The sequence below is a fragment of the Scardinius erythrophthalmus genome (genome assembly GCF_964197995.2).
Source record: "Scardinius erythrophthalmus genome assembly, chromosome: 24".
Taxonomy (NCBI): domain Eukaryota; kingdom Metazoa; phylum Chordata; class Actinopteri; order Cypriniformes; family Leuciscidae; genus Scardinius; species Scardinius erythrophthalmus.
Genome location: NC_138244.1, coordinates 14,505,731 through 14,514,278, shown reverse-complemented (window position 1 = coordinate 14,514,278; position 8,548 = coordinate 14,505,731).

The following is an 8,548-nucleotide window of genomic DNA, read 5'->3' as shown; positions in this document are numbered from 1 at the left end:
AAAATTTGGAAAAGTCTTTCTGTGTGGTTCGTTTTGTTGTTTTATTTTCCACTGACACTTAACTTGTCAAGACTGTTGACTAAAAAACACTGCATGAAAAGAGGTGTATATGGACCAGTATAACCACCGCAGAATTTTGGACAAATTTGGGAGTATTACTGACCAGATATGGGAAATACCACGGGTCCGTGCCGAAATGATACTAATTTGGATGTATATTATTGAGGTATTCTTCCATGCAACAGCCATTTGTTGCCATGGCAAGAAATCCCCTTAAAACCGGGTTCACACTGTACGATATGGCTGTTTGAGACAAATGTTTAGAATCCTGATAGGTTCCTCTGATCCTAGGACAAAATCTGAAGTCTTTGATCACTAGTTTGACATGTTCGCCGACAGCCGATTAATGACCGTTTTTACCTCCAACGAAATTCTGCCAGTGTCAGAAGATTTGACGCATAGTCCTGGTTTGTGGCTTCTCCTACGATGATCCCGCATGTAATGCAGATCGCAGTCACCGAACTTGTAAAACTTCGGACGAGTCCGTTTTTAACGCGTCTTGACTGTTGTACGGTCTGACATGAATGACAACTGAGATCCTACAGTGTGGCATGGCTTACAGCGGTATTCACGTTCGTACATCCCTGTACAATCCCTGCAGATTCCATTCCTCACTGTAGCTCCTGCATGCATCCACATTAACAACATCTTCCTACATTGAGCTCCACCATTTCTGTCCTTCACAATGCTCTTTCTGTGTTTGTCTCGGTCGACCTCGTCTCCTGCAACTGCAAAATAACAGTAATGTAACCACCGAAAACACTCACTACAAATTAATAACAGCATACCTATTTAAAAAGTTACATTTCTAAACTTACTGTTCTCTCTTTTGCCTTTTTTGACTGTTTCAGCTGGGCCTTACTGGGATGAAACTATGAAAACTTCTTCCTCGTAGCCTCATTATAAATATATAAGGGAGACAGGATACATAAGACATTAAATATATGGTTAGTAAAGAGACAATATTTAATTGGATTGATTAAAAACAATATAAAAATGGATATTAAAAGATTGCAACAACCTTCTGAATGTTACTTTTTATATATGACCCTAGGAAACTGGAAAAGAGGAACCAATATCTGAGCATATATATATATATAGTTTTACATTAAATAAATTAGTTTTACATAATATAGTTAATCAGTCTTACTTGGTTTGTGCTTGATGTTGAAGTGGATTCTTCTCAGAACTGTGCAGGCTTACAATGCATCAGCCTGTAGCTTTGGCTGAAACGGTTCCTGCCTGGCAGTGTTGCCAGGTTTCGCTTAGAAATAAGCAACCTGGTCTCAAACAACAAGCCCAAAATATGCAAACTGATCCGGAAATTAAAAAACAAAAGCAAAAAATTAAGTGACCCCTGGTTTTGGGGGTGGGGTTGCAGAGGGCACCATCCGCGGTGCCTTCAACTGACGGATGCATAGAACAGATAAACGCTTTCTCTTGTGCATTCAAGTGGGCAATTAAAGCAATCTGCGAATAGATGCAGTGTATCTATAAATGTTTTTAGTGAAAAAAATGACTGGCTTCTTTGATGTTATTGACAAAATAACTTTAATTACATAAATTTAAAAATAACAACTTCACTCTGGAATGATTGAAAGGAATTTTGTTCCAGTTTTCTGTAATGTTCTGCCAAAATATTTGTTTTCATTCCTTGTTTCAAGGACCAAATGACATGGCATTGCAAACTGTATTCTGTATTCTAAACGTTATGGTAACATTACTTTAAAGTTAGGGGAATATTAAAATTAAGTTAGAATAACGTTATGGGAACGTTACAGTAACGTTACAATATTGTTAGGGGAACATTATTTTAACGTTAGAGGAACATTAGAATAATGTTAACGTTAAAATAGCGTTAGGGGAACATTAAAGTAACATTAGTGGAACATTAAAATAAAGTTAGAATAATGTTAAAGTAACATTAGAATAACGTTAGAGCAACGTTAAAATAACATTAGAATAACAATAGGGGAACGTTAAAATAACATTAAAATAGCGACGAGAACTTGCACTGTAAGTTGATGAGTTGATTTAGCTGCGTTTTAATATGCCTCTGGATATAGAGCTTTCTAGATGGATGCTGAGGATTTTTTGGATCGGGTAGAATCTGCTATCTCTGACCTAGTTTGTATGCTGACTTGTAACAATACGCTGTGTTTTCCGCCAACTGGCAAACATTGCAATGTGTCGAAATACCATTGGGTGAATTGGCAGCGGGCGGGATCACACAGACCAAAACAAAAACAGACATTCCGACATGTAACGCATTATTTCAAAGTAGAATAACTGGCTGTATCATTGTTTTTTGGAAAAACAATGCGAACTTAGAAGGTTTCCTAAACATCTGCAAACATGGTATTTTCGTGCTTTAATACAGTCAAAAAGTTACTTACAGCACTTTTAAGGATTAAAAAACATGAATTAGCCGGTACTTACACTTCTAAAGTTTAAACACTGCGAAATTCATTGGCGTTTCTGTCGAAATATGTACTGAATCAGTCTTTTATGCTGCCTTCACGTGCTATCGTAAATTTAGGCCCAAGTAGTTAAAAATTGGACATGAACCACGCCCTCTCAAGTCGTATTTACCACTGGGAACTTGATAATTTTGATACTCAAGTTACCGAGTTTGACGGGCCATAAACTTTAAACATGGCGTTGGGGAGAACGGTATAACTTAGCTGCTGCTATTCTTCATTAGTTTGTCGATGTCAAAGAACAGGACGCTACATATCATTTTGGATTTAAAGGATTAGTTCACTTTCAAAAAAATGTTTGCTGATCATTTACTCAACCCGATGTCATCCAAGATATCCATGTCTTTATTTCATCAGTCGAAAAGAAGTTAAAGGGGGGGTGAAACACTCAGTTTCAGTCAATCTCATGTTAATCTTGAGTACCTATAGAGTAGTATTGCATCCTTCATATCTCCAAAAAGTCTTTAGTTTTATTATATTTATAAAAGAAAGATAGGCTGTACCGAGTCTTTCCGGAAAAAACCGAGCGGCTGGAGGCGTGCCGTGTGGGCGGAGCTAAAGAATCACAAGCGCTGTTCACTGTTTACTTGCTGTGCTTACGCACCGATAGTTAACAACACACAGACATTTGAAGCAGTTTTACTCACCGCCTGCGGTTCCAACGCACGACCGCGAACCTTTATCGTTGTGACTGCTCCATCCTTAAGCATTAGACGATCTGCAAATCCGGCGTCGAACTGGGCCTTGTTTATAAAACGATCATCGTCGAAATGCAGGGAACAAACAAGAACACTTGCACAACTCCGTTGATGCTCTGGAAAAACTAACTCCATCCACTGGTCCCTTAACGCTGGGTTCTTTGGGAATCTGTGCAGGGTTGTCTTGCCCTGGCAACCAAAAACCCACTTCTTTGGTGACATTGACATCCCTAAAGCCGAGCACAGCGCTTTGATGGGCGTACACGTACTGCTTTCGCTCTCTCGCTCTGGTCTACGGGTGCGCGCGCGCCCTTCCACGAGAAGTGCCCTTAGGGCCCATATAAGGAAATTCCGCCCCATCTGACGTCACACAGGCCCATACTCGAAAAAAAATTTCCGAAACTTGTGACAAACCGGAAGGAGTATGTTTTGCCACAGAAATACTCCTTCAAACGTACAATTTAATTTTTGAAACTTTGTCCATGTTTAGCATGGGAATCCAACTCTTTAACAGTGTAAAAAACTCAGTATGCATGAAATAACATTTCACCCCCCCTTTGAGGTTTTTTAGGAAAACATTTCAGGATTTTTCTACACAGAATGGACTTCAATGGCAACCAACTATACCAATGTTCAAAGAAGGTTCAAATGTCCGTCTCTATGCAGCTTCAAAGTCTCAACACGATCCCAGTCGAGAAATAAGGGTCTTATCTAGCGAAACGATCGGTAATTTTCTAATATATATATATATATATATATATATATATATATATATAGACACACACACACTTTTTGCGCCGTCACGTTGGAAAGGTCACGAAAGAAAAAAAAAAATTAAAACAAAGATATATATATATATATATATCAGGGTTTCCCATACATTCATTAATTTGTGGCGGCCCGCCACATATCAACGCTGACCGCCACGGATTGATTCAGATTTTTTAACTATTTAATATGGGTAAAATTGTATTTTATTCGCGCTGCTTGCTCCCCCTCTCTCTCACAAACTGACTATGGAGGCACGACTAGCCCCTCCTTCTCTTACCGCACGATCTGAATCAAAACATGAGCATTTAGAGGGCGGATTGTTGCCGGTGCTTAATGCTTATTCCCCCAGCGAAGATTCCAGAATCAATCCGGAGTTGAATGGTTAGTATAATGAACACTGTTGCTCAACATAACTCTGAGAAGTTGTCTAGATGTTAAGCGCGGTCGCGTTTCATTACAGATTCGCGCAAAACTTTTGCGATTTTTTTTTTCTAAATATCAATTAACAACTATTGCGAAATGACGGCGTTTCCATTAACCGATGTTATGCGACTAAAACGTAATTTGTTCCTCTCGCGATCAGTCATTCCAAAAATCATTGCAACGGACGTTGGTAGGTTCATATCACAGCCACCAGACTAGACATTATATTATTATTATCTCCAGGTTCAGGTTGGTGTGTGTTGGTTTTTGTCCACCTCAATCTCCAGGTGTGCGTGTGTGTGTCTGAGTCTGTGTGTGTCCACCTCCAGGTCCAGTTTGGTGTGTGTGTGTGAGCCTGTGTGTGTCTGAGTCTGTGTTTGGGTCTGAGTGTGTGTCTGTGTGTGTGAGTCTTTTTGAATGTGTGAGCCTGTGTTTGAGTGTGTGAGCCTGTGTTTGAGTGTGTCAGTAAGTTTGTGAGTGTGTGTGTGTGTGTGTGTGTGTGTGTGTGTGTGTGTGTGTGTCCAGTTCCAGGTTTGTGTGTGAGCAAAATTTGCAACAAAAAGTCTGTGGAGCAGTCATAGCATAGAAAGTGTAGCAATGGCAAAGTCTTTAAGTTATCTGACACTAAGTGTTGGCAATGGGAATGTGTACTTGTCAATAAAAATATATGATATATAAACATTTTTATATATATATATATATATATATATATATAAAACTTAATCAACCCCCCCCCCCCCCCCCCCCCATCCCCGGGCCCCAAACACCACACCACCGCAAATCGAATCTAATTCTGTGGGAAACACTGTATATATATATATATATATATATATATATATATATTTTTTTTTTTTTTTTTAATTTATTTATTTTTATTTTTTTTAAATGACCGATCGTTTAGAGCAGGGGTGGGCAAACTACGGCCCGCGGGCCACATGCGGCCCGTTAGGCTGTTTAATCCGGCCCGCCGAGTATTTAAAAAATTGTCTTAAAATCGCATTAATTTTGCCTTTTTTCTTGCAATACTTTGCCTTATATATTGCGTTGCATATATTTGACAATCGGAATATCAGTTATTGCATGCATGCCATAGCTAACAAATGTAAAAAAGGAAAAATGACATAAAAGCTGATCATCATTCATTCAGCGCTGTTGTGGCTGCGGTGCGTCACGTAACAAGCAATGACGCGTCACCATGGAAACCAAACAGACAGCGACTTAAGCCAGACTGGTTGCACGTTAATGTTTTTTCCTTTTTTGGAAGCTCACAGAGAAACAAATGTTTGGTAACCGCTTGCACACCTTAGTTTTTCCTTTGATTTGTCTGCTATTTATTTTTAGTTATTTTAAATATTAGTTCCCTTACGAGAACGTTCTCTCGTACTGCGTTGCAAACGCTATGGGAAAACTCCTTTTCTCGAGAATATTGAAGCCTTTATTTTAAAACGCATTTGCTACAGCACAGGCTAGAGCATCAGACCCACGTGAGTGAGCTGATAGGCTGTGCTGTGGGCAACTGCACGAACCAATGGCGGATAGACAGAAGCGCGCGAGCCAATCAGGGCGCTTGGTGCTCTGTCACTGTCAAGCGCGCGAAACTACACGTGACCATAACATATAAATACAGATAGAATCCGCCATTTGACAGATTTAATCTCCTTCAGCTCGACTCACCTCGTCGCTGATTTTCTCCGGTCGTAAGAAGCCCTCGTCGTGGAAAAGCCGTCCAGCGGAACAGCTTCGCATCCCGGCATCTCGCCAGCTGAGCGTTTCCCTGTGGCATCCGACGAAAAATTATATCCTTTTCATTGCATATTTATCTAAAAGAGCAAACCGCTGTTTTCACAGCGCGGCATAATGCCTCTCTCCATCTGTGAGAGCTGCGGGGTCTCCCTGCATGCATCCGACGGACACACCCAGTGTGCGGCCTGCCTCGGCCCTGAGCACGCCGAGGCAGCGCTCATGAAAGGCGGCTGCCAATTCTGCGACGGGATGCCTGTCTCCGTTCTCCGTTCAAGGCTGTCTTCGACGGTGACCGATTCCGCCCACCTTCCGTCTTCGGCGCCCCACGAGCCCCGTAGGAAGAAGCGGCGCGATCAGAGGCGTCCTGAGCGCGGTGAGTTTAGCGAGTGCACGCCGGGCCTTTCTCCTCGTGCCTCGCCCACGCCTTCTTCGCCTGTCCTGTTCTCTCGGAGCGAGCAGCGCCCCTCGTCTGAAGCGGCTGGACTCGTCTCTTTCGGCGCATCTCCGGATGACGTCGATGACGCACTTTCTATGGCGGCATCTGAGAGCGAGGATTGGTCGGGCTCCGCGGACCCCGCCCCCCCCTCTCAGCTAGAGTTTTCTGATACTCGAGCGAGCATTGACGCCGAACTTCTCCGTGTCATGTCTCGCGCTGTTGACGAGTTGGGACTCGATTGGCTTTCTCCAGCTGAGCCCGCCAGAAGCCGCCTCGATGAATGGTACCTGCCGGGGCGCCAGCAGGCCCCTCGTCAGCGCGCCGCTCCATTTATGCCTGAGGTTCACGAAGAGCTCACAAAATGCTGGCGCGCGCCCTTTTCAGCGCGAACGCGCTCATCCGCCTCTTCTACGCTCTCCACTGTTGACGGCGCTGAAGAGAAAGGATATGTGTCTCTCCCCCCACTGGAGGAAGCGGTCGCTGCACACTTATGCCCCCCCACTGCAGGTAGTTGGAGGTCTAAGACGGTGCACCCTTCTAAGCCGTGCAGAACTACTTCGGCCATTGCCAGCCGCGCATACGCTGCCGCCGGTCAAGCCGCCTCTGCACTTCACGCCATGGCGACGCTTCAAGCCTTCCAGGCCAAACTTCTCCGTTCCATGGATGAGTCAGGCCCGGACCCAGACACATTTAAAGACCTCAGGAGTGCCACGGATCTGGCACTGAGGGCCACGAAGACCACCGCTCAAGCCCTGGGCCGCAATATGGCCAGCCTAGTGGTAATGGAGCGCCACCTCTGGCTAAACTTAACCGAGATCAGGGACGCGGATAAATCTGCCTTCCTCGACTCGCCCGTCACAGCCTCAGGTCTCTTCGGCCCATCTGTCAGCGGCTTCGCCGATCGCTTCACTGAAGCTCAGAAGGCTTCCAGCGCCATGAGACACTTTCTACCAAAGCGCTCCAGCTCAGTCCAACGGCGCCCCAAGAGCACGCCGCGACCTGAGAAAGTGGTGTCCCAGGTCCTCCAGCCCCGCCCAGCGGCTGAGACCAGTAAGCACATGAAGCCAGCGAAACGGTTCCCGTTCCCTAAGCGCCAGGGCCCGCGGCCGAAGCTGACGCTCGATCACGAGCCCAAGAAGCCGTCCTAACCGGCACAAAGAGGGGTCACTGTCCCGCTGCGGCCGGACCAGCCCCAAAAATCGCTCGACTACTGCTCACGGCTCCCTCTTCAGTTCAGGCGGCTGCAGCAGTTCTAAATGCAGTTCATGGGCCCGTCACATGTCACGCACCCCTGCAAACAAACGCTGTTTTAACAGCGACCCACACAAAGCACAAATCGAGCATAATTTCTCACATGCATACATGTCAGTCCGAGCCCCCCACTCTGGGTGTTCCAGATATGATAATGCCTCTAGCTCTGCGGGCTCTAGCTTGGCAAGCTATCCCCGGAGTTTCAGTATGGGTGATGAACATCATAAAGCATGGTTACTCGCTTCAGTTCGCCCGCAGACCACCGCGTTTTCGCACGGTTATACAAACCACGGTAAGGGGCACATTGAGTCATGTCCTCCGCACCGAAGTGTTAAGTCTGCTGGCGAAAGGGGCCATCGAGAAGATCCCCCCTTCTCTGAGCGAGTCAGGTTTTTACAGCCGATACTTTCTTGTTCCAAAGAAAGACGGCGGCCTGAGACCCATTTTAGATCTCAGACATCTGAACAAGGCTCTCATGTCACGGCCGTTCAGAATGCTCACGACCAGACATATCCTGGCGCAGATTCGCCCAGGCGACTGGTTTTTCTCAGTAGATCTGAAAGACGCTTACTTTCACATTCAAGTGAACCCCCACCACAGGCCATTCTTGAGATTCGCCTTCGAGGGGCAGACATACCAGTACACAGTTCTTCCATTTGGACTGGCACTAGCGCCTCGTACATTCA